Here is a 26254-nt window from a genome sequence, read left to right as displayed (position 1 = left end):
CTGGTACAAAACCTTCTGTGGAGGAGTTCAGGTGGATGGCTGGATGTGCAGAGTCGGACTTTAACTCAAGAGACTGTAGTTCGCGTCCCATCTCTTATTCTTTCTTTCCCTAACCTTAAAGATCAGAAAATGCTCATACGAATAGCTTTTATAACTGATAATTGGGTGGTTTTAAAAGGCCACTGACAACCCTATGATGTCATGTCAGGTATGAGGTCCTGCCAATTGGCACCCCTGATCAGATGCTGGTGTGGATCATTTTGGAAGCCAGTGACGAAATATTTATTTTCTCGTTTAAGTACGAGGGCTTGTTGGATTATTCATCAAGTTCATATCCAATTACAGAGAGCCACTACCGGCTATGACCCGCATTGGTGCAGAAAACGTTATGGACAGTCAGGCCATAATTAAAATAGAGGTTTCAGGTCGTTACAATTCACTGGGTGCTTTCAGAGGATTCATCAGGCTCTGACCAAGGGAGTGCATACTGTAGCCAAGGTTGTGTGTGTTGTTCTTCAGAGAAAGAATGTGTGTGTGTGTGTGTGTGTGTTTTCTCCTCATCTCAGCCCCAGTGCCCCTGTGCCCTGGCCTCTCTTCCTCCCCCACTGTGTGCGAGTTTATTCACAGGAAATGCAGGGGAGCCTTACGGGTGGCTGGGCTGATGCGAAGCGACGTGGCGTCTCCAGCGAGCCGGGAACTTAGCATGTCAGGCAGGTCAGCACGGGGCAAGCAGACAGTCGATAAAATATTCAATACAGCACTCCCAGTTCATGGATCTAATTCCTCAGAAAAGGGCCCCCCCCCCCTCAAAAATCCAAATGAAAAAAAAATCATCATCTCTCCGACCTCTTCACACCGGCCGACGGGGTGGGTTTATCAAACTCAGGGCGCAAAAGCCTCTTGTCAATGAAGATCACACTGAGTCTGGGGGCAAAACTGGAGTGGATTCCTCTTTGCAGGATGACTTCTGGATTCCCAACCCCTCCCTTCCCTCATTTCAGGAAGGGAAAGCTAGACTTACTGAGAGTGAAAGTTCAAAAGTGCATCATGACCTTTTCCAGCCTAGGCGCTGGTACCCTACCACAATAACCAAGTCTTTCTGTCCTCAATTTTTTGTTTCTGAAAAAAAATACTCTCTCACTATTTTCTTTCTTGGTTGCACTTTTCTTTGCCTTTCCTTTTCTGTGCCCTGCATCATTCCAGAGCCCGGGGGGTGAGAAGAAAACATACGGCAGAGTTTGACAGTGCGGCAAGTGGAGTCTGGAAGTGCTGGCCCTGGAATGTCTTGTGTCAGTTTAGCGCAATGGGCGCTAATCCCAATTAGCATCACTCAGCTACACTGAGGGCGCATCACATCGACTCAGCCTCTGCTCAGACAGGCGCCCTCCGTGGACCAGGAGGATACAGTGAAACACCAGCTGCTATCGGCCTGTTTCGCTGATTAACCCAGACACTAAGATGTCGTTGCTGTGTCTTTTGACTCCCGAGCCGCCGCCGCCTCCTCCTCCCTTTGTTGTCTTCGGGTAGCTTCCGTCTACTTACATTTTTAACAAGCGTCTCCTCTGTCTCCATCTCTTTTATTGTGTCGTCTGAGTGCGTGGTATTTTATTACTTACACTGCATAGATTGGTTGAGTACACTGGATCAGTGTTACCCACTCAAATGGTTTTCCTTTCTCCCTCTGAATAATTAATGGGAATGGATGGTTAAGGACAAAGGCAGTGAAGACTCCATTAAGGGGCGAGATGTTGAGAGGTGCTGACTTCATCATTGGAGTTGTTAGTGCCAGGGGTAGTGATCCGATTAAGACAATATTCTACAACAGACACGGACCCAGGAACTACCGGCTTCTGCACTAAAGCATCGTCACTAAACACGTACTGTACATATCTGACAGCAGGACAGCAAGCAGCACCGAAAGCAGAGGTTGTTACCTCCAAAGCCTCATTTTGTCTTAACAGTTGTCGTGCAACGCAGAGATTCCCAGCAGATATGCTTTCACTGGACACCTGCATTGGTTTTGAGCACACTAAAAACAAAGTGTTTGGACTAACAAGGTAATGTAAGTGAAGGGGGTGGGGTGAGAATGCAGCTTTTATGGAGTACAATTGGGAGCTAACCTAAGTGATAAAAATAGCTGGATCTGGCTGTAAGGGGTTTTGTTTTTGCTTTTCCAAAGGCACGTCATAATACATCCCAGAGTTTCAGGGCCCCGCAGCTTTCAGATACCTATAAATAAATGCTTTCCTGAGCTTTACTTCTCTCTCTTTCACTCGCAGACACACACTCATGCAGGGGCTGGAGCCGAGTAAATACCCCCCTTCTGATGAAAAACATTCCAACACTACCAACACCGTGAAAGGGGAGTGGATGGTGGATGGGGTGGCGGCGGTGGGGCTTTTAAAATGGACTCGACCGCCTGTTTTCCCCAAGCACTATTTTCACTGCCACCATTTTCACCGAGAAAGAAGCCCTCAGCTCTCTCTAAGGGTTTACTGTGCTTAGTTGCAGACAAAGATGAGCTAAGTCTCTTCTTGAGCACTGCATGTTCCCGACTGGGACGAGGAACGAAATTTAACCCCCTCCCACCCCTTGTTTTTTGTGCTGGATGGTACTGCCAAAGAAAGAGATCTTTCTGTTAGGGTACATGATAACTTAACTGGATGAGACTCAAACGAAATACCAACCTGTTTGACACAAGCTAAAGTTATAGTACGTTTAAGTAACTCACTTAAAATCCGAGCCAGATACAGAGATACCGAGACACATGCTATCAAGTAGCAACAACTACGGCTAAAAGGTGATACGAGTTCCTCCAATGCCCTCTAGATGCTGGCTCTGAAAAAAATGTGACTCAACACACTCAGAAAAATCCCAACTTCAATATAAAGTAATTTGGATCTGTGTGTCATTTAACTTATTCTGAGTCTTGGTGGCCATTTTGAAAACTGTTGGTGGTTACTGCCTGCTTGTCACACCTAAGCTCCATCCTCTTTGCCACATTTGTGGCTCCAGCAACTGACCGATCTGACTGCATAAAGTAAAATCAAACTCCAACAACAACATGACGTGTCTTTGTTTTTCCAGTCACTGGCTGCTACATGTAATCATTTTGATATATAGCAAGAACACCGTGACTCTAAACTAAGTAAAAAAAAAAGCCCTTTATATGACTTCTGCCTAAATCTGAAGTCATCATAAATGAAATGTCCACTCTCTTATGCGATGCTTTTGGGGTGCCAGTAAAAGATATACTCTTGAAATAGATACAATACCATAGATACAAGTCATGTAGAACAAAATACTCATGTCAAAGATTACTCAAGTGGAAAGACTAAAAACAAAGTTCAAAACATCCGCTAACCCTCAAATCAATTCTCAGATAAGAAAAAAAAAAGAAAAATAGTCCATGACGAGGGGTAAAAGTAAATGTAATCCATTGCCGTCACTCTTGGAAGTTATAGGAGGAGGGCTTGGTGTTGCTGACTTCAGGAATGCTGTCGGTTCAGAGTTGTAAACGGAGTTGGCCTTCTCCAACAATGGGGCATATTTTGCGAGATGCTGGGAGTCGATAGCAGGCGTCCGCCGTGACAAAGGGCCGCTTCTCTGGCTCCGTGAGAAAGGCATGTTAGTTCAGCTCTTTGATACAGGACACTGTTTCTCTGACCACCATTCATTACCATGTATAACAGACGACTCAATGGACATTGCGCATTAGGCATAACTTGGGCCTCCTACACACACTTAAAGACTGTATTATGAAGGCCTGAGAGCCAGGCCTCTCTAAACACTCCTAGGTGTCTCATAAAACGAGCTTGGAGTGTAACACAGGGCTCGAGCTTGAAAAAGAAAGCTTGAGCTCTGTCCCTTTCTGCCTTTCGTTTTACTCTGTAGTTGAGACATGAGCTGTCTCCAAGCCCAGGGCTTTGGCGGAGCATCGGAAGAATAACATGGCAGAGGCGTCCACATTTGTTTCCACTTATGTTACATGATCTTTAAGACCCTAATTTGAACAAATCCCTCGCTTCGACCGCACACTGTACTTTCTGAGAGGGCTCTTAACGTACGTATGCTGGGTGTTAATGTCATGCACAAAGTAAACAGTGCTGATGCTCAGGGCTGGGTAGAGTGCACCCTATTTCTGGCCTGAAATACCTCTAGTCTTTTATTAAGAAACCAAATGAAATGAAGCAAGAGCAACAAAGGCCGCCTGGACCCTGTCATTTCTGGGCCACTGTAACATTTCCCCAGCTCAGTCTCTCTCTGAATATTATTTCTTTTAACTTCTCAGCACCGTCATCCCCCAACACTTTGCAGCATAGGTTATTCGAGGAGAAGTGAAAATCTCCCAAAGGGGGATAATTTGGAACTAATGACATTCATTCAAATTCCACCTAAACTTGTTTCCCCTCCATCATCACGTGTAAATTAACCCTAACCCTAACAATACAAAAACCAACACTACAGAGAGCTGGAGCACAAGGTGCTGCAAATATCCAAACAACATTACCTCAACATAGATAAACCCAACACAACTATTACACTGAAAGTCACAGAGAAACCCAATGAGGAGGACCAATACATTTGTACACTTTAATGGAGGTATGTGGTAAACATGTGACAATGTAGGCTACAAGTAGTAACGCCAAAAATGATTTTAAAAGCACAAAAAAAAAAAAGTAGAAGTACACTAACAAATCTAATAAAGCAATACCAACAAAGACTAACAAGTCATGTCAGGACAACCTTTCTGTGGCTCAGCCTGTGTGAGTGTTTTGTTATTTCAATTTTCGACTCAAACGCGCTTCGCACAGCAGAGTGCTGATCATTAAAAGCAAAGTGAGAAAGGGCGGGCGGGGGGGGGAGAGGCGGGCGGTATGAGGGTGGAGAAAGAGTGTGTTTAAAAGCTGTCAGAGAGGCGAGTGCCCGGGGATAAAGCAGGCTGCCCGAGGCTCTTCTATCACATGAAGGCTGCACACTCTCTGTTGCTGAGATCCCTCTCCTCAGCTCACTTTGCTCTATCTCCCGTCGCTATGTGGCCGTGCCTCTGGCTTGTGGCACTTGCCCCAGCACACGGCGAGTGTGCTACAGCTCTGGGGAATGCCAGCGCCATGTCAAAAGGAAGGAGAGAGCGAGTGAGAAAAAGAAGAGGGTAGGAGAAAGGTGCTGGTGAAATGTTAATATCTTGTCCTGTTCAATATCCATATCTTTGGTCAGGGGCTGGCAGCCGCCTCCCCCCCCCCCCCCCCCCCGTCCCCCCTGCCACGCTGTGATGCAAGAATACATGAAACGGTGGGAGGCAACGCATGCGGATCAGAGTCAAACTTGTCCCTTGTTTTTCTCAAGCGTGCATATCCACACACCCTCCCATACACAGACAACATAAACATTTCATGTTTGGTTAGTAACCATGCATGAGGAATTCCCCCGCCCTGTTGGGGTGTCATGTTTATATTGCCTTCTTGTTGGTGTGCATTGTGCAGAGCGAGCATCCTCAGCACTCCCGCTTGGCTTCTAACCTGACTTCTTTCTCTTATACACACACACACACACACACACACACACACACACACAGACTCGCAGTCTACCTGAAGGCGAGTCATAAGTTTCTGAGACACTGGCTGAGTCTTCTCACACCAGGAGGGATCTGCGAGGTTATTGTGTGTCTGGTCTGGGGTGGAGGTCACCCAAAGTTACAGGAAGAAATCCCGATGACGGCTGAGGGAAGAACAGGGATGTGTGTGTGTGTGTGTGTGTGTGTGTGAGAGAGATAGAAAAGGGGTGGACGTGGGGGGGGGGGGTGGATGTTGGGGTAATGTCTGGCAGATGACAGATCTGTGAATTCTTTCCTAGTGCCCACAAGGCAAAAGAAGCGGTGGTGTGGCGGTCACATCTTCAGAACACTTACGGTCTTTATCCCGCTCTTCTTCGCCCATCCTGGGGGGCTCAGCCTGCTGATTATTACACAGGAGGCTATTCAGCAGCTGCCCCTCCTCCTCACCTCCCTCCCTTCACACACACACATACATACACAGACACAACCTTCCCCCACCCCCCCCCCACAACCGATCTCCCCTTTTCTTCTGGGATGATCTGAAATCATATTTTGCAGTGGTGCAAACATAATGGGAGGGGTGAGGACAAAGGCAGGCCTGCTTTTGGCGCGAGCATCTTTTTGTCGCTCTGCACAAAAGCGGTCAGTTCAACGCCTCGTCCCACAACAGCGTCACACGGTCTTTTAACCCCAACCCCCCCCCCCCCCCCCCCGCCTTCAAAGCCTCGCCCACCTACCGACCAAAAGAGCGACCGGATGATACGCCAAAACCACACAGAACCAGACTCTAAAACACAATTTGCGCTGGGCCCTGACAGGCCAGCTAAACACAAGTTTCCCTTAACACTTCAATCAATTATCCACCCCTGCAGCGATCCACCCCTCCCTCCTTAAGATTGAAATGAAGTTGGAAAATCGGGAACAGTAAAATGTGTGTTTTCAATCCCTGACCCTTGAGCCTACACGCCTGCCTGACTTTTAGACTTTTAACTCTTGTACGGGACAGTTGTTTATGTGTGTGTTGTGGTGGGCTGGGAAGGGGGGGGGGGCTGGGGCAGGGACAAGGGGTAACAGAAAAAGGGCAGTCAACAAAACTCAATTGTCCTCAGAGTGGTGGTAATTGCATTTGATTAAAAATAATGACAGGGTGTCGGGACACTCCCCTCGGTGGGAGTGTTGAGGGGCCGGACACCGAAACTGAGGAGGGGCCGAGAGAGAGAGGGAGTGTGTGACACAGTGAGAGCACTTCATTGTCATGAAGCTGAAAGTGTGGCACTCACCTGTATCGCCGCACAGCAGGAGGGCAGGAGGGCAGGGGGGCAGGGGGGGCAGGGGCACATGGAGAAGAGAAAGAAAACAATGAAAGGGTCAGTTCAACAGTCAGCTGCACATGGCAAACAGGAAAAAGGAAAGTATAGCAGGAACAATTTTTACACGAATAGAAATAATAACACAAGTGTGATATCTGGTACCCCGTTTCTTTATTCTGTTGCAGTTGCAATTTTAAACGTAGTGAACATTGTGCACAATTTTGCATTCCTGAAAAGCTTCTGAATGGTAAGCTAGAATGGCTTTAAAGTGAAGTTTCAGACAATACGCAGTGATAGACGAAGTAGCCAGGTCTTTTACTACAAGTAGAAGTACACAAGTATCATCAGCTAAATGCATTTTAATGTAAAAGACCTCATTAACCAGCAGATTACTATCTGTAATATAATAATAATAATAATAATATCATATATTATTGGGTTGTTATTACTCATTTATCAACAAGTAAGCAGCATTGTAATGTTGTAGCTGTTCGAGGTGGAGCTCATTTGAACTACATTATATAATGCATAATCTCATGTTTTATAAACCCTGTCAAATACCTGTACCTCGAATTTGCACGTAGTTACCGCCAGTGGCGGGAACCAATTAAGTGCATTTACTAGGCACATGTACTCAAGTACTTGAGTACAGTTCTGAGGTACTTGTACTTTACTTGAGCATTGAAATAATTATGCCACGCTTCTGCTGTTGTACTTCTACGCCCCTACATTTTAGGGGAAAATATTGTATTTTTTACTACATTTAATCTGACAGCTGTAGTTTCTAGTACGCCGCAGTCGGCTACAATATCAAAACGCTGCATACAGGTTCATGAATCTATAACGATAATCAAATAGTATAATATGTAATAAAAAATGTAACACCAACAGAGCCCATTTTGGCAGTATAGTGAGTACTAGTAAGTCAAATTTTGTACTATTTTGGAATTGCGGTATTCTTACTTTTACTTCGTAAAAGATCTGAATGCATCTTCCACCACCGGTTACCTTCTACTACTGACATAGAGATATAACAGCTTGTGCAGGTGACACGGTTCGAGTGGTACATCAATCCAATAGCTAGAAGCCAAATATTAAAGATCACGTGGCACATTCACACCAGGTAAGAGGAAACAACACGTCTTACAAAAACAACCCATAAGAACATTTTGGGATCTGACGCCTCTATGGTTTAGGTTTGGCAACGCTTCGGGAAGAATCCTGGCTGTGGTTCTGGTAAAGGAAAACACTGGTGTCATGGTTTAAGGGAACCACCAGTGACTGTTGGTGTGAGGCAGGGTGTGAGCGGCTGTCTCCCCGTGTCAAAGCCACACGGTAATTTAATTTCACTCATCCTCATCTCCTCCCCCAAGAGATCAGTGATGGTAATGTCATGCCGGTTCTGCTGTTGCTGCCCATTGAGGACAGTCATTTCTTTCATGAACACAAGGGGTCTCTTGTCAGGAAAACATAAGATTGTTCCAACAACCAACGTCTTTCTGGTGAGGAAACTTTTAACTCATAATATCGCTCTCTCCCTACATCAAAACCGCTCTCAGCCACTATCCTCAAACACAGGGCAGTGTGGACCGTCCACGGTCGGCCGGTCTGTCCTTCGCCACGACCCGCAGGAGCCACCGGCGGTGTCGGAACAGCCTCTGCTTTTGATGCACGCCGGAGCCAGAGAGAAAGGAAGGGATAGAAGCTTTTACAAGTGGTCCGACAGCACTAAGTGTCTCTGCTCTCGGTAAAAGCAGCGCTCAGGGTCGGAGCAGGGGACAGGGAGAAGAAAAGAGCAAGACAAAGTGTGTGTGTGTGTGTGTGTGTGTGTGTGTGTGTGTGTGTGTGTGTGAGAGAGATGTGTGTTAAGGCCATGGAGAATATGATAGCCGGTAGGGATGTCAGGAGCCTCTGAAAGGAGGATGTCTAAGCCGGGCTCAGACTCTCATCTCCTCACACGGCCTCACCCTTTCCCAGCATCCCTCTCTTCGTTTATCCCTTACACCTTCACAGGAAGTTCAGCCTGGCCCCGGAGCACAGCCTGCCCCCTCCCTCCCTCCCTCCAACACTACCGGAGCACCGGTTCACACAAAAGGAGAGGCGGCGAGTGTGTTGTGCATTAAGGGTCACAGAGATGTCAATGAGCCCGTGAGGCCGTCTTGTAATTGTCCCACGACGCACTTCTGCTGTTTAGGCGTCACTGCACATGGTATGTAAAGTGAAACTAAAGTCAATAGTTCTCCACTTTATCAATATGAAACTGATTACCTGAAAAAATACACAGAAATAAAGAGTCCCAACAGCAAATGCAAAAGGTAATTATATTACTTAATGGTGAGCAATGAGACATATTATAGATTATATAAAGATTTTCACATGAATTTGAATTTACAGCATTGTTACTGGATTCTACACGAGTATTCTAACGACGTTTTATTTGTATTCTTGGGTATTGTGACTCCTGTGGATTTCTTACTTGTATAAATTCGTATATAAATTGCTAAAACTATTAACTACAAGCGTCAACTTTCATAAAATCTGTGCCGGTAACACTTTAACCTCCTCATTCCGCATATACAAAACACATATAACACATATTACAACACGCTATAATGGAGCTGTGAGCAGATATGAGGTCATTTTTAAGTATTTGCCGACATTTACAATTATGACCCTACGGAGACACTTCTCATTTCGACTGTGTTTACTACGTTGTCAGTCATTACCTGTATATACGACGCCAGCCTCCACATACGAGTTACAGAAGCTTGTAGGACAGCGACCAGACAGGAAGTCACTCTAGGACTTCTGCTTACTTTACTGCTTGAACCATGATCTTACTTTGACTGCGTATCAATTCATTGTGCAGAGAATATGTTACTGCACCAGGAGAGTGTGCGCCTGCGTGTGAGGACGCCTGGGGCGACACATGGGACAGTCAGTGTTTACATGGGTGTGTTCAGCCATGTGTGGTGGCTGGTCCCCCCCACCACCACCACCACCCCCCCTCCCCGGCTCGGCCTTTAAAGCCCAGTGTGGGAGAACCAAAAGTTCAAGGTCCTCCTCACGGCGCAACGGGCCTGTATCACCCTCCATGTCTAAATATTTACTGACCAGCAAGTCCAGGCTGGAGAGTACCGAGAAAAGCGGTTGTCTATCCATTAACACTTGGCCAAGATCATTGGCATTGTGCAATGTGATGAATTGCAAGCATTATGAGGCATGAAAAATTCATTATAAAAATATTTAGAATTAATGATAACTGCGAATGAGGAATGATGTAATGAACACATAACTCTTTGTTACACAATACCAGACTGAAAAGAATTCATGTCTAATGTGATTATGAATTTACTTTTCACCACCACAGTGGACTTTATGGAGAGCGTTAAGTCTTTGAAGCACTCCACCAATTGGACACGCAGAGTTCAGCTTACTGATCATGAGGTACGCCGCTCGACCTGCGAAGGAGTTTGAAAGAAGTGGGCATTTAGGAGGGAGGGTCTAATGAAAGGGTTGCTTTCCTGTTGCATTATGGGAAATGTAGGATCCAGAACTTGACTCATACTTGCGACTAAAAGTCAAGGTATCTCAGCCTCTGCTGCTTTTGATTTTGACCATTATTATTATTTTTTTTTAATCTGTTGCTTCTGAGTCCCCCTAATTGATGGAAGTGCATTACTAAATCCCTGGAGTGCCCCTTTAATACATTCATCTAACAATCACTAGAAAATGGCACTTTTTTTTTTTTTTTTTATCTTGTCTTGAGTTTTCAGATCCATTGTGTCTATTGATTATACTTAAACATCATAAAAATGACAATTTCAAAGTAAAAGTTTTTGTTACAATGTCTGTCATGCGGCCAGTTAATTTACTGTACAATGTGTTAGCGTGCTAGGATGAAACCAAAGCCTTTCTTTTCACAGTTACTTCACTGCAAAGATTCAGCACAACAAATGTGACCTGCACCGGGGTCATTCTGCTATGAGTTGCTCCTCTCAGGCAGCTCTTCCTCCCAAGCCGTCCTTGGCTCCACCACTCTGCCAATTCCAGCATAGCATGATCTCTATGAGGACCGAGGGGCTAAACTCATCTAGAACTATATTTGTTTGTTTTTTTTTGTCATTTATTTATTCTGTCAGAGTGCCAAAGGTACAAAACCTCTATCTCACTTGGGGGGAAACTCAAGAAACACACACAAAGCTGTGTCGTATTAGACAGAATCAATTCATAAATCAAACTCCATCAATCTACCTGATGCTGTTCTTACAGGGGAGGGAAATATCAGTCACATGCTGTCTTGGTAAACCAATATATCAGGCTAATTCTACATGTGACAAAATTCCACCACGGAGCCCAAATAAACATGCGCGCACGAACACACACACACACTCCCCCGCCCCCCCCCCCCCCCCCCCTCTCTGATATGCTGTGATCAAAATTTCCAGCAGCTAATTTGGAGTGTTATTATGGAGAGCACTGCTGTTGGTGCCGACGGGAAAAGTGAACTGTTTTTGGTTGGCAGTGATGACAAAGAAAGACTTTGTTCAAGAGTGATGACAAATGACGGATAAAGAGAGAGAGAGAGAGAGAGAGAGAGAGAGAGAGATGGCGAGGGGAAAGAAAAGAGGCTGATAGAGGAGGAGAGAAAGAAAAGAGGCTGAGAGAGGAGTAAGAGCCACATGCCGAGAATTAGTAGTTCCTGGCCATCAACAACAGCAGCAGGGCAGTGTGCACAGTCCGTCTCTGAGAGGACAGCCAGTGGTCAGTGGTCAGTGGTCGTGAGCGTGTCCTTTCAAAAACGTGTGCGCCACAACATCCCTAAGTTGAACATTTCCATGTTCTCCTCCACCTGAACGTTCGATCCCGTGGCTTAAAGGGGAAAAAAAAAACAACCCCCGAAACAAAACATTTAACGTGCTCACCAGATGGACCCAAAACACTTTGTAGGGTGACTTTTCATCGACAGTTACTTACAATCTTTAACGTCTCAGTTTGGGAATTTTTTTGACTTTTTTTTTTTTTAATGAAGAAGACGGATGTAGTCGACGTTTTTCAGGAGAAAACATTTCAGACGCAAACGGTTCTTTGTGTGTCTGGAGGTGATCTTTGAGTCATCTGATAACAAATACCATCTGGTCTCATCCTCCCGCACGTGAGGATGAACTGCTTTTCTCAATTTTCAAACCACTGCCAGCTAAATATGCTGGCGGTTTTGGAGCGTATGTCAACGCGAGTGAGCACTTGTAATACATCACTTTCGTTCACGCAAACGTCGTCTGATGGGCCAGTCATTATTATTTTGAAATCTGGCGGACTCCAAACCAATTAATCATAAATTCGCTCGATTGATAATGAAAACACTGCTTCGTTTTGACAATAAACATGCTCAAATTGCCAAACATGAAAAGCACGCAATTCGCAAGACCGATCAGAGCATCCACTTCTGAGTTTTAAAAAAAGTCAGAGTCATCCTTCCATCCAATTCGTAACTTTATAAAATACTGTGCATGGAGTGAACGTCACACACATTGGCCTAATATCAGCCATTAAGCGTTAAACATATGCCATAACTGCGATTAGATTATTATTAACATATCCACTGGGGCTCTGTCTTATTTTGGGTCCATCTATTTACATTTACTTCCTTTGATTATAAGGAACGTCTGCAACTACGCATGTTTTAAGGATTTAAAAACGACACGTTATTGATGTATTGTTGTTAAATGTCGTAAATGTGTTATTTCCCCTGGCGCCAGGGTACCATCTTATTCTTTCTGCTCTGTTCCCAGTGAATCATCAGATCCACTGAATCACCCCAGCCTCCGGGGGGGGAAAAAGAAAAAAAAAAAAAACAACCCTCCTCTGAGTGTGTGAAGGCCAGGACAATCCGGCTCTTGAGGGAGAGACAGAGACGGTGTTTGGAAGCTTCTGGAGTGTTTTTCTGGCTGAAGCTCCAGCCAGACTCCTCGGTGTCCTTCAGAGTAAAAACAAAAACATTTGGAGTGTACGGCTCGCAGCTAGAGCACATCTCTTATTTGTTATCACTTATGCTCCAGGCCCGGTTTACATTCTCCTGAGTGTGTCCACTGGCGTGTTCATCCGGAAATTTGTCCCCTACGCCCCCTCCTGATTTAGATTTGGAGAGCAATAAAGCCTGCTGAGTTGTTGCCTTGGACAAATAAACTGACCGAAGTGTTGATGTAGAGATGTCCGAAAGAAACAAAAAAAAAAAAAAAAAACTTTGGAAGGCAGAGAGAGAGAGAGAGAGAGAATGATAGGCGCTGGTCTCTCGCTCCTTCCTGTGAAAGTTTCCGGCGAGGCAGTAAACATGGCAGCGTCTGTCTCCTGTGGGAGCCGAGGGAAATGTGTTTGTGTGAGAGTGTGTTGTCGAGTGGATCTGTGTGTTTATGGATGTTCATGTGTCTGTGTGTGGTGATGTACCGCTTGTTGGTGCATGCATACACGGTCTGGATATGTGTGTGTGTGTGTGTGTGTGTGTGTGTGTGTGTGTGTGTGTGTGTGTTTGGGTCAACAGTTCCTTTCCTCTCTGTGAGGGAGTTGTGCTGGAGCCAAGTGCCCAGCTGCTCATAGGTGTCTGTTTACAGGCTGATCCACAGAGCTAACATGGAAGAGAGACACACACACACACACACACACACACACACACACACACACACACACACACACACACACACACACATACATTACATACACGCACGTCTTGCATCACTCGACAAGAATTCTCACAAAACACGCAGCATATAAGGTTTGCCTTAACAGCTCGTGAAGTAATTTCATTTGCTTTCGTTGTTAGCGTCTGCACTCGGAACATGAGGCATTTAACCACATTACTGCGTAATTATATCACCTGAAACAATTACCAACGTGGACCAACGCAATTATAGTGATTTCAGGATTTACCTGCTTGACCAGTGAGCAAATGTTTGGTGGTTAAATGGTTTGTTCAATTACTCCGAATGACGGACTGGCACATCCGACGAAGGCTGCTACTGTATCCAAGGACAACCTGTCAGCAAGCAGAGGGTGTTCACAGGTCCTTTATGTAAGGAAATGGACCAGCTCGGTAAATGTCCGGCATTTAAAATCCTACGTAAATAAGTAGTCGAGTCAATTTTTATTCGTGTCGCCCAAAATCACAAACCACAAATTTGCCTCAGGGGGCTTTAACAGAAGAAAGAAGAGAAGTATTGTAAGCAAAATCTACTACATTTGTGAAAGTAAAAGTAGCAGTTCTGCAGTGAAATGTCCCCTGTGACTGATATATTATTATATGTGACATTATTAGACTGTTAATGTTGATGCATCAATGTGTAAGTATTTTACTGCCGTAGCTGCTCAAGGTGGCACTCAACTACTTCATACACAGTTAGGTGGTTTAGTCTAGTGGTTCCCAACGTAAGGGTCAGGCCCCTCTAAAGGAACACAAGATAAATCTGAGGGCCCGTGACACGAGAGAGGAGAGAGAAAAAAATAAAAATAAAAAATCTACATTCATCTTTTGGACTTTTCTCTCATCTTCACTTTTTGGGAAATATTGGAGAATTTGAAGGGTTTTTGAAATGAAACCACGTCGTCGGTTTAGAGGGGAAACGTCTCTCGTGGAATTGCCAACAGCTCAGAGGCCTCTTATCCTATGTTTTTATTTCATGTAGAATCTTAACCACCTGTCAGATAGGTGTAGTGGTGTAGTAGCCTCTGAAATATAGTGAGGTAGAGGTGTAAAGAAGCGTAACACGGAAGTACTCAAGTAAAGTACCTCAGATTAGTACTTAAGTAGATAGAGTAAATGTAGTCAGTTATGTTCCACCACTGGAGCCACAGACTTTTCAACTCAAAAAGCAGATTGAGTGTAAAGTTTGATGTACTTGTATTTCCATTTTATACTGCTTTATATCTGAACTCCAACGTATTTATCTGATACATTGCCCCTTGCCGCTGCTGCCAAAGTGCTTGCTCATGGTGGGAACTGTTGGGTCTCTGTAATAACAGACCTGCTCTATTTTGTAAAGTGTCATGAGATGACTTTGGTTGTGATTTGGCGCTGTATATAAATAAAACTGAATTGAACTGAAAGCTGTAGTTACTTGCTGGTCACATGAAAGATACAGTAAGAATTATTCTTTTTTTTTTTTTCTTCTTTCTTTTGGCACATAAAAATCCTCAGAGGACTTGGATGTGATCCCAAGTGATAATGAGCGCTAATTAGAATTTTGTCTTGTTTACTGGGCTCTCCTTGCCAACACCGGACCTCATGATTCCTCTCTGGATATTCAATTAGACTTTTGGGTCTAAATGGTTCGGATGTCGGCTACTCTTTCACAGAACACAAATCATCAGCATCAGACTGAAAAAATGATCAACTACAGTATGTCGGTAATATAGGCAGCCCGGACTCCCAGCAGACTTGCACTATTAATTTTTTGCAATGCCATATTGCTTCGTGATACTTGTGACATCTAAAAGTTTAATGTGATTACAATCTATGAAATAAAAGCTGAAATAACAGCACAGTAATTGCTGACAGTGTTCTGTTATAGAGTTTAAGTAGAGACTTAACACATGCATTAGATTACATTTAATATCATATCAAATTTGCTTTGCTCTAACTGCTTTAGAGCAACTTCTAAAATCCCTTCCTTCATAATGGAAGTTTTGAACAGCGCGAAGTTATCGTACTGTGGTTGGAAACATCGCTAGATATTGAGAAACATGTGAATAAATGAAGTCTGATAAAAAAAAATGGTAAGCCTACTAAAAGACTGTATGTATTCGTGTGTTCCATGTGTTCTGTTGAGACGGCAGCAGTGTCAGCGAGCAGTGTAATGAGTGCTGGATGGCAGTGTGAGAAAGTGCAGGGCCGCGCTACGGCTAATTCAACACGGCTGACGGCTAATGAACTCGCAGGGCGGCCTGGCTTTGGAGACCTTGTTGCTCTTACATATGTTAATAGGTGAGGGATTGTAGCAGCGCAAGGCAGGCTTAGAGGGAGACCTGGAGGGCTAGAATTACACCTGTGTGTATATGTGTCGGTGTGTGTGTGTGTGTGCTGTAAAGTGACACACAGCTGGGGGTTTAGGTGAGGCTGGTTCGATGTAATAAGAAGTGATGTCCAAATTGCCAAACTGAATTTTTTCTTTTTTTTTTTTTTTGTCTTTTCGTTCTTTAGATATAACAAAGGGCTGAATGGCTTTCTTATTTGTGACACACAATGGCATGCACACGCACGCACACACACACACACACACACACACACACGTGACCAGACCCTGGTTGATGGCTGCTGGCGGAGGCCTCTCCGACAACACACTCCTGACCTTTCACCTTTCACCCCTTCTCAGACCCACCTTCATTACTTCACAATTACATCCTACAAATGGTTTTCTCTACGACGTGTGCACGCATGTGTGTGTGTGTGTGTGTGTTAAGGCTTGACTTGGCTTGTAGTGTTGTAGACTTCTTCACTTTACTTGCCCCCCTTTTCCCTCCTTTACTCCTTTCTTTCTCTTATGCAATCCTTATTTCTTTTTTTTTTTTTCTCCATCCCCCCCTTTACTATTATTTTAAATAAAGGGAAGTTTGTGAGTTTATGTCTGCGAGCTGACTCTTTCCTCACCACCCTATCTCAAATTCTCAATATAAATTCAACGGTACAACTCCAAGAAATCAAAATATGTGTTAATCCATATATGTGGGACCAGCTCTTTGAGCGTGTGCGCGGCTACATTTAGGATGCGGGTAGACAATGTTTCACTTGTCTAATGGCCTCGCAGTACGTGCACGTGTGTGGATAGGAAGCTGTCTGGTGGGTACGTTGGGATGCTTACGGGAGAGAGACAACAGCACCCCAGGACACTGATCTGCCCCGGACCCCAGAGGTCATGAGTTCTGACCTTTAGGGAGCAGTCGGCAGCGAGCCCACAGGGTTGCAGGTAGGCTTGGATTACTACACTCTGTCTACAAACACACACACACACACACACACATACAATGGTATGACGAGTGATATGTTAGAAAGCTGCAGCATGTGTGCACACACACACACACACACACACACACACACACACACACACGCGGATGGCTTGAGGGGAAATCAAGCTGTCGCCTCTCAATGACCTCTAACAAAAGGACCATTGAAAATAACAAGACAGGCTCTCACAGTGGCAGTTCAAGAAAAAGTTTCCCTTTGTTACTCTCAGCACCGCGCCATTCAAACACAAGATCATCTCAGCAGTGCCAAACTGTTTTTTTTTTTTTTTTTTTTTTTTTTATACACGGGTTCATTGCACTCTGAAGAGACAACTACTGCATACTGGCATCGGGGGAAAAACTGACACCCTACAATGTGTTTTGACACTGCACAATCACAACAATAAAGCGCGCAACAGAATATGATGCTTTAAAACGAATATGGTTTCCCTTCAAACGGCTGTGCAGATGATTTTTACATCAGTAAAAACTACCCCAGTGGTTATTCTTGGGTTTTATGCGGCCTTATAAAAGTTTGAAACTTGCTGGAGTCTGCGCTCATGCGCTCACAGAGGAAGTGACGGAGGTTTGGCTTGGGTTCAGCGCACTTTATGCCTCTACCACAATGTTTATTATTTCAATACTGGCGGAGTCCCATCCTTGAGACATGTACGGGGGTAATAATTTGAGGACTTGTACTGCCATTAAATGAAGAATACGGTCTTGGAGGAGGGGGTTACCAGAATTTTAACTTCTGAGTCCGTCTGCCTTTACGTTGGACGATGGAGCGTCTCTCTTGGCACTGTTCCCCATAAGATCTGCATTAAGGTATCCATCCAGTTCCCAACACAGTTTTCCACTTAAAGGCCACTTTTGAGTTGAGTCTGTGAGCTTCTTAAAGACGCAATTTCAACTTTTGAAGCACTAAAAGGTAAGCAGCTGTAAGCCAATACTCTCAAAAGGCTTTTCTTGGCTCCGGCATGAACAGCGCGCACGCCTTTATGTCCGACCAATGGTATAGATGGAGAGGGTCATCAATTCTTATTTGAGGCCATTTTTATTTCGTGACACCCTCTTATTACGCTAAATTGACTGGTCATAGCCATTTTGCAACGGATGTCGGGTTGGTGTGTAATTTCCCAGTGGCTCAATTTAAGATAATGGCATACTGTAAGAAGCCGAAAGAAACATAACCTTTTTGCCTCAGTAGTTTTCAAACACCCAGTTAGGCGTGACACATGAGCCGAACGCACCGACAATATCAGCATTTCCAAAAGTCGCGGATAGAAAATAAATAGCAGGGACAGGACAGGGGGTGAAGGAGCTCACACAAATATCAATAAACACTCCTCTTCCGTCTCGGAAGCTTCCTGCTTTATTTGATTAGGCTGAAGACGGAGGGAGGGTTGAGGGTGAAAAACAGAGCAGTCATGCTCTTTTGCTTTTCTTCCTCCTTTCCCTTCCTCCGCAATCTTCAGCCTCCCCTTAATGGGAATGGGAAGTTTGGGAAGTGGAGGGGAGAGAGGGCAGGGGCGGGGTGGGCTACAGCTCGCCTCAGCCTAACCTCCCCCATCTGGACTGGGGAAGGGAGGGGGCGACTTGCCAGCCTCCAGGCTACTCCCAACCCTTCCCAGCTGTTGGCTGTTCAGGGACAGAGGCTCTCTCCCCCCCCCCCCAACCCAAGTGTGTGTTTTTGGTGGGCTTGAGAAAGCATTTTTTTTTTTTTTTTTTCATAAACAATTGCCATATCCTCCACCAGCTGCTGACCCCATGGCTCCTGTCCCTGAGCAGAGCTCGGGAAGCAGGCAGAGGGGAATGGTTTTCATTTAGGAGAGACTTGCTAAAGGGTGCTTGGCCCCACTGCTGTTAGCACGCTAGCTAGAATGCAGAAGCTAGATAGGTCACTGACTGGGAACGGGAGATGCTAGCTGATGGCAGCCATAGTGACAGCACCTTGTGCTATTAGCACCTTGTGTGTAATGGGATGGAGGCTGGAATCACGCAGGCCCAAGCAGCTTCAATAGCTATCTGACAGAAGCTTGGGCTGCTAGTATGTAAACTAAACTATTTAAACTAAAAACAAACACAATGTTTGTCCGTCAAACATCACTTTCGTTATTGGATAATAAAATAAGGTGAAAGTACTTATGGTCACAAATAACGACAAACAAGGTTAACAAAGGTCTTTGGAAAACTTCCATATAATAATAATAATAAAATAATGTCAACAATAGCCTACATCAACAGTTTTTTTATTATGAAAAGGAGCAAAAAAAGGTATTTGGGGAATTCTCAGTAATGCTCTTTTTCGTCTGGTTGGAGGGGCGTGTCTGCGTTTGATTGACAGCAGCTGGCAGGCGTCCCGAGTGCCGGTGTTACATCGTAGAGAACGAGAGACCAAGTAAACAAACCTGGCGCTGTAGCCTACATGTCATGGGCAGACAGTGTGCCGTTAACTGGTACTGAAGAGTAAGGACCACACCAGCGTCGAACTGGACCCAAGTGACATTTGCATGCACGTTTACATGCTGTGCAATGTGCTGCAGCTGAGCAGCTAATTGGCTATCTTGCCTGTCAAACTGACATTAGGAGTGCACTACTCGCCCCCCCCTCCTCCCCGGTGAACAAGATGTGTGTTCAGGTTTAGAAATTAGATGAGGAGACTTAAGCTAATGTGACTTTTTAACTCTACATTGTAACTATAGCGACATGTAGCATAGCCTGAGTTCTAATGTAATAGCCTAACTACATCACACTAAGCTATGTTTGAACTTAAAAACAGCTCTTTTAAATGCTTTGTCTGTCTGCTGTTTGGTGCTGGGTAGGTAGTGTAGACTTTTTCTGAAAACAGCTGCCTGCTGTTACTGGAAACAAGGCTGTTGAGGGTGGGTTTTGTGGACCGGAAAACCAGAATGACTAGCTAGAAAGAGGCTAAAAAGCTCTGTGCAGTGGCAGAATTAGGTAAAAACTATCTCTGGGTTTGTCACAATAGGCAACACTTTTCACATTACTCATTTCAAAATAAAAAATAAATACTGGTTAGTGCAGCTTTGAGCAAATGCTCGGCCTTTAAAAAAGAAGTTCTCCCGAGCAACAGCAGCAGAGAACAAAGACAAACTCTGCAAACCTGCAAAGTGTACAGCGCCGAAAGGGAGATCACAAAAGAAAAGTACCACCATCTCCAACAAACACATAAACAAAAGCAAAAAAAAAACACACACACACACACCAATTCCCGCCCCACCACCTCCTACTTTCCTGTCCTCAAACAGCCGCCCCCACCGCATGCGTCGATGAAAAATAGATTGGATGCTTGTTAGTGAAAGCGGGGTACAGGTGCCAATGCAGCAGGTATATCATCCGATGGCATGTTTGCGCTGATGCACTATGTATGAGACGGCCCGGCTTCATTCAACATTCAGCAGGCCGGGGAGGCCGTAGGTGAGGCCAGCACAGCCTGCAGCCAAAGACGCCCGCACCTCCCGAGCGTGTGTGTGTGTGTGTGAGCTCAAGCTGAGCTTTGTCACAGCTGGCTGGTGGATCAACACATTTAGAAACACAACTGGGAGGACACTCACGCAACGGCCGCTCTTTAAGTCAGACTCATACGCGTTGTTACACACACACACACACACACACAAACACTTGCCTCGGCACACAAAAGCTATTTTTATACTTGCGTCAGACAACACATGCAAACACACACACGTAGACACACACGTAGACACACACACACACACTTTTGGCCAAGCAGATGGTTTTTGGTCGGGCATCCCATTTGAACTTTCACCTCAAGGGTCCAGCACACACACATACTAACACACACACACACACACACACACACACACACACACACACAACTGCTCCCTCTTTGTACTGGTCTGCCTTGGAATCGCATGGTAATACTTCATTATGGCAGCACTGTAATTTGGGGGGAATGAGCACTTCAAACGAACGGCAACCCACACACGAACACACACAGACGGGGTTACTGTAAATGTGTGTAACCTAGAGTTCTGCTGGGACCAGTATCGCTTTTTTTTTTTTTTTTTTTTCTGGATTCCCAGAACAGTCCAAAATACACCAGGACAGTAATCAGAGGCACACTGCGAGGTTATAATTGTTGGAGCTGATTACAAAGTGGAGAGTAATGGTTCAAATTGGGAGAGGAGTGCAACGCCAACTTGTACACAAGTGAAATGTGAACTCAGGGACACAGGGTGTCTGCAGGGTTCAGGTTTGAAGGCCTCCAGGATGCAAGCTGCGATTTCATTTGTGAAAAAAAAAGTGAATGGATTTCTTATACTAAAGTTACACTACTAAATGTCACATTAGCGGCTCCTATTGTCGGCCAGAGCTGAGCGGTTGAGTTTTTTAAAAGTTGGATGGTCTGCGTCACCCAGAGATCATTAACGATGTCAGAATGAAGACATGACGCATTCATTTTTTTTTTTCCAAAAAATGTTTTGGATTTTGCCCAGTGGAGCTTTCCAGTATAAATGAGCAGCATATGAAAAATGAAACTGTAAATCAATTGTTAATGGACATGGGTGTCCAACTGTTTAGCAAGGCATCCTCCTCTATATCAATCTAACGGATGCAGCCTGAGGCTAACGGCTGAAATGCGACAAGTCATTGACTAAGTAGCAATGCAAATTTGTAAATATGTTGCTAACATCTCATGGTTTTAATCTCTTCGCTAATGCCCCTCTATTTAGCCTCTATACAAGTGGGTTGAATCAACTTTTAAAACTAAGGTTTCACGAGGATGGTGCATTATATTTAGGTCCACCTCCAACACGTGATCAAATAGTGATTGTTACGACTTGTAACCAGTGGTATCATTACTAACGCAGATCATTTGTCCAACAACAAATGATGGCATACATGGAGTCTTCCGAATTGTCTAGTGGTGCCCCGTCTTGTAGGAATGCTGTACAAGTTTTATCGTAAAGCACCAGCTGGCAGGTTGGTCCCGCTTGTTCTTGTTACAGACCCCCAAGTACTGCTCCACAGCCTATTTGTCTCAAAACTATGTGGGCACGGTGTCTTTTTCTAACAACTAAATTGCCAAAATAGGTCGTTTGTAGTTTTGACAATTGGCCACCCCTCAAGGAACAAATAAATTGGGAGAGGTAAGCAAAGCGGCAGCACCTAAGACATACCGAAACAAAGACAATACAGTAAAAATGTGTATTCTGTGAATATATTATAACAAATTCAAAACATACTGTATGAAATAAATGGAAATTTAAATATGAGTGTGTGTGTGTGTGTGTGCATCCCACAACCAGTTATTTATTTAGTTTAAACAGAGACCCCAAAGACCCCTTCAAACACTCCTTCATCCATATGTATAAATAATGAAAAACACACATGCACACAAACGCCATTCTTGGCCCCCATTGTGTGTCTCACACACACACACACACACACACACACACACATACTGCGCCAAGAGCCTGCATGATGTGAGGTTGTCCTTTGTCCTCACACACAACACACGAGTTCAGTGCGACGCTCAAACGAGCTGGAATTGAGAAAAGATGGTGTAGTGTGGGTGGCTGCATGCATGCGAGTCCAGGCACACACTCAGCTTAAGGTAAAGCATAATGCCGTTTAATGTAGCATTGAACTGGAAAAAAAGAAAAAATAAATAAAAATACAAGTGGCATACAGCATATTCACATGTGAAATTAGGGTTCATACATATACACAGAAATACAATTCAAGGACGTGAACTGGTTATAACAGACAGGGCACGATACATTCATCGGTTACTGAAAACAACCAAACTACACCTCAAAGCACAGTACTGAGGGGTCTGACATACACTTATTAGTTTTGACTCATATGCACAATAACAACAAGAGATAATAAGGGGATTATTGAAGGTTACTGAAGATCTTCCACTTGGTGATGCAAACACAGACTGTAAAACCTCCCGTGTGCTCCTGCGCTCCATATTAAAAGTGCAGCCTAAACTACGCTGAGTGAAATGAGTGACAGTGAGGTCCACGATGGCACTTTACATGACGGCTGGAAGCAAACTGTGTCTATCCCCTTGTTAGTGTGTCTCGGGTACTATTTCTGTTTAAACATTGTACAGCAAAAAGGCTGGGATTTGAAATGTTGAGGGTCAACGTTCCACCAAAACACCACATCCACCTATATCTAAGTTCACGTTACAGCCATCGGACGAGCCAAAGCTTGTGAGCGAAAGCAAACACCTGTCGGCTCTGGCTGGTTCACGAGAGCAGTGAACGTGAACCAAGACAGTGAGCTGAAAGACACTAAAAAGCACCGCAGAGTTGAGGGGAACTGCAAAATAGGGTGAAAATTCAATGTGGGTTTTTTTTTTATTTTTATTTTTATTTACAAACGGCACTTCTCACACTGTACATAGTCGTTTGACGCACTGACAATATATATATAAAAAAAATGTATCAGTGCAGCTTTAAAGTTGAAGACTGTAGACTCAGACACTACAAACTATTAATACTATACTTGAACGATAAACATTACATGGCGTTGAGTGGACAATGGGCATGCCTGTATTGGATCAACAACGGCATTTCTGTAATGCCATAATGACTGTTTATTAGTCGACATATGCACTGATACAGCTGTTCACATGGTCTCGATTTAATACATCTGAAATCTTTACAACCACGTCCCTCGAGACTTATAGCTGTCATTTGTAAGCAGTGTTCACTCAGCTGGTGCGAGAGGGTGCTAGAAATAGAAAGCATTTCCCCGCTCATGTGTTATGTCATGTGGCATAAGAGAACTTATATCGTTCAGCACAGTGCGCGCCATGTAAAATGTAAAATGGAGCAGGCAATCTACTGGGAGAACATGGATGATTACGATATTTCCAGGGAACAGGGGAAACTCTCCAACAGGAGCATTACACCTAAAACTTGTATAAGTACATTTCTTCACAAGTGGTACTGTATGCATATTAATGTTGACAGTTTGAAGAGAACCCCCCCCCCCCCACACACACACACACACACACACACACCATGTCGCCCGGTCACTTGCATACACAAGTGCACTTCCTCCCTCATACTGTGACCCTCCTTCCCATCTCCTCCTGAATTGGACATATAATACGTGCTTTATTCTCTGCCCAAAGGGCAAATGCTGCTGAGTGTGTGTTTGTGTGAGTTGCTCCATAGAAAAAAAACTGCACTGCGATACAAGAGGCAGCTGGGCCCAGTGCACTTTGCTTCAGTCTCTGTGGGGAGGACTGTGCAATCGCTTCATATGAGGCAGCAAGTTTGGCTTCATCGTATTACGTTTAACTGGGCAAGTGATTGGTATTGTGCAATTTCTTGCATCCATATGGCACCATGAAAAAACGTCCACCGTATTTCATGATAAGACTTTAAAATGTTTGACAGTTAATTCTAGCAGTAGCAGCGGTGGTAGTAGTAAAAGTGTAAAGCCACCGAAGAGTAGCAACGAAGAGCGCGAGAAAAACATCCAAATGTCACACTTTTAAACTCTTATCAAGAACTATAGCGGAAATTTGCCAAGAAAATGTACAATAGCAATTATTTGGTTGCTACTTTTGGTAGCTTTACACTTTAATTCTAAGCACATACCATTTATTTAGCTCACATACTTAGGCCACATCATATTTTTCTAACCATGACATGTTTCAATGACTGATCAATGGCTTTCCTCAGACACAAATGATGATACAATATAGAGACTGAGTGGCCACTACGTCCAGTTACTGTTTGACTAAACATGTGAATGGGCAAGATGCCTAATCTAAATGACTTGGACTGTGGCTGGATTGTTGTTGCCAGGGGTGCTGGTTGTAGTATCTGAGGAACCTTTTTTGTAAGTGTATTTATATAGCACCTTTCACCATGTGAAACTTGTGTCCCATCACTCCGGGTAGGTTTAATAATTAAATGAATCTCACGAAACGCTGTCCAAGTCAGCTTAATGTATGGAACAGGTTTCTGGCTATATGTAAAAATGAAAATGTGTGAGATCACACTAATGATTTTTTTTACACTGAAATGTCGAAACAATGAAGATGGCTAAATCTCTCTTTTTTTTTTTTTTTTTTTAGAATCTAATTACTGATTTAATTTCAAATTAAAATATCAGTTATCAGCTGTCACAGTCGCACCATGATCATCGTCCTGGACAGATGCCAAACGGATGGATGAAGGAGACACCAAGGCAAGGGGCTCCTTTTGTTGAGATAGTGACAGGACAATGAATAATAACCTTCATCCCTGAACTATTGTTAGATTGGTTTCTGTCTGTGTGTACATGTTATCCTAAATAAAGTCAAACACATTGTGAGCTATGAGCTGTCAGTGTATATTTGGCGGCAGACCAGAGGATGCAAAACCCGCCTCCCACTACCGAGCTTGAAGACATCTTTAATTTAGCATCGGCAACCTATGGCGGTCAGTATGATGTTGCGGCCTGTGAGCAGCTAGCACAGCCACAAGGCTCAGTGTTATCACCTATCACCTATATCGCACCCCTAAAGCACCCAAGTGCTGTTTGGTTTTAACTCACATGGCAGTAGTAGGAGCATCTTGGTCCGCCGTACAAAAGACTCTGTACGCTAACAACCAGACGATGAGGCTGCAGTGGGAATGTGATCAACCAAAACTGGATGACTGGTTTACTATTGAACGATCCTGCGTTCTCTCAAAGTGAGAAAGTGTCGTTCTTTTCAATCTTTTAATTGAAATTTCATTGTGGCTTAAAAAGTTTCAAACTATTACATATTATTATCAAATGGCCACTTTCCACGAGGCCATACCTGGACGAAAAAATCAGACAGACAAACAGAAAGACAGACAAGTAGAAAGCTGGCCATCTTCCTCTCTTCCTCTTTCTCTTCCTCCTCCTCCTCCTCTCGCCTGTCCTCTTCTCTCTCTCACACCAATGATAAAACAATGATTGGGTAGTGAGGGAGAGAGGGAAGGCTGGGTGGATGGATGAAGGGGCAATGAAAATGATAGGCATACTCGTGAGGGGAAAAAAAAAAAGAAAAAGCAAAATAAATCAATTGAAATGGTCATTTGCAGAGCGAGGAGCTTCTTTTTTTTGTTTGTTTTTTTAGGAATAACCTGCAGGAGACAAACAGGGAAAAAAAAGGAAAAAGTTGGTGATATATATGTGTGTGTGTGTGTGCACTTTTGTTAGCATACTTGTTTTTTTTCCTCAGCATGCATATCCACGGTTGGAGAGGTCAGGTGAGCGAGGGACGCATGCAGCTTGTCTGGCTGTGCATGAGTAAGCCCCTGATGGCTGATAGCTAGTGGTTTGTTGTTTAAAAAAAAAAAAAAAAAAAAGTGATTCCCTGTTCATCCTCCAGCAGCAGGCAGCTGAACCAGCTGCTCAGATCAAGAAA

The 26254-nt window shown here is 44.2% G+C and overlaps 1 protein-coding gene across 4 annotated transcripts in view; it reads right to left on the bottom strand.

Annotated features, from left to right (window-relative positions):
* The window catches only part of bcas3 (BCAS3 microtubule associated cell migration factor), a 303021-nt gene that overhangs the window by 106873 nt on the left and 169894 nt on the right, over nt 1-26254 (bottom strand). The window lies entirely within an intron of this gene.

The sequence above is a fragment of the Enoplosus armatus genome, chromosome 5 (assembly GCF_043641665.1).
Source record: "Enoplosus armatus isolate fEnoArm2 chromosome 5, fEnoArm2.hap1, whole genome shotgun sequence".
Classification (NCBI taxonomy): Eukaryota; Metazoa; Chordata; class Actinopteri; order Centrarchiformes; family Enoplosidae; genus Enoplosus; species Enoplosus armatus.
The sequence above is the reverse complement of the archived record's forward strand: the minus strand, read 5'-3'. Positions and strand labels throughout refer to the sequence as shown.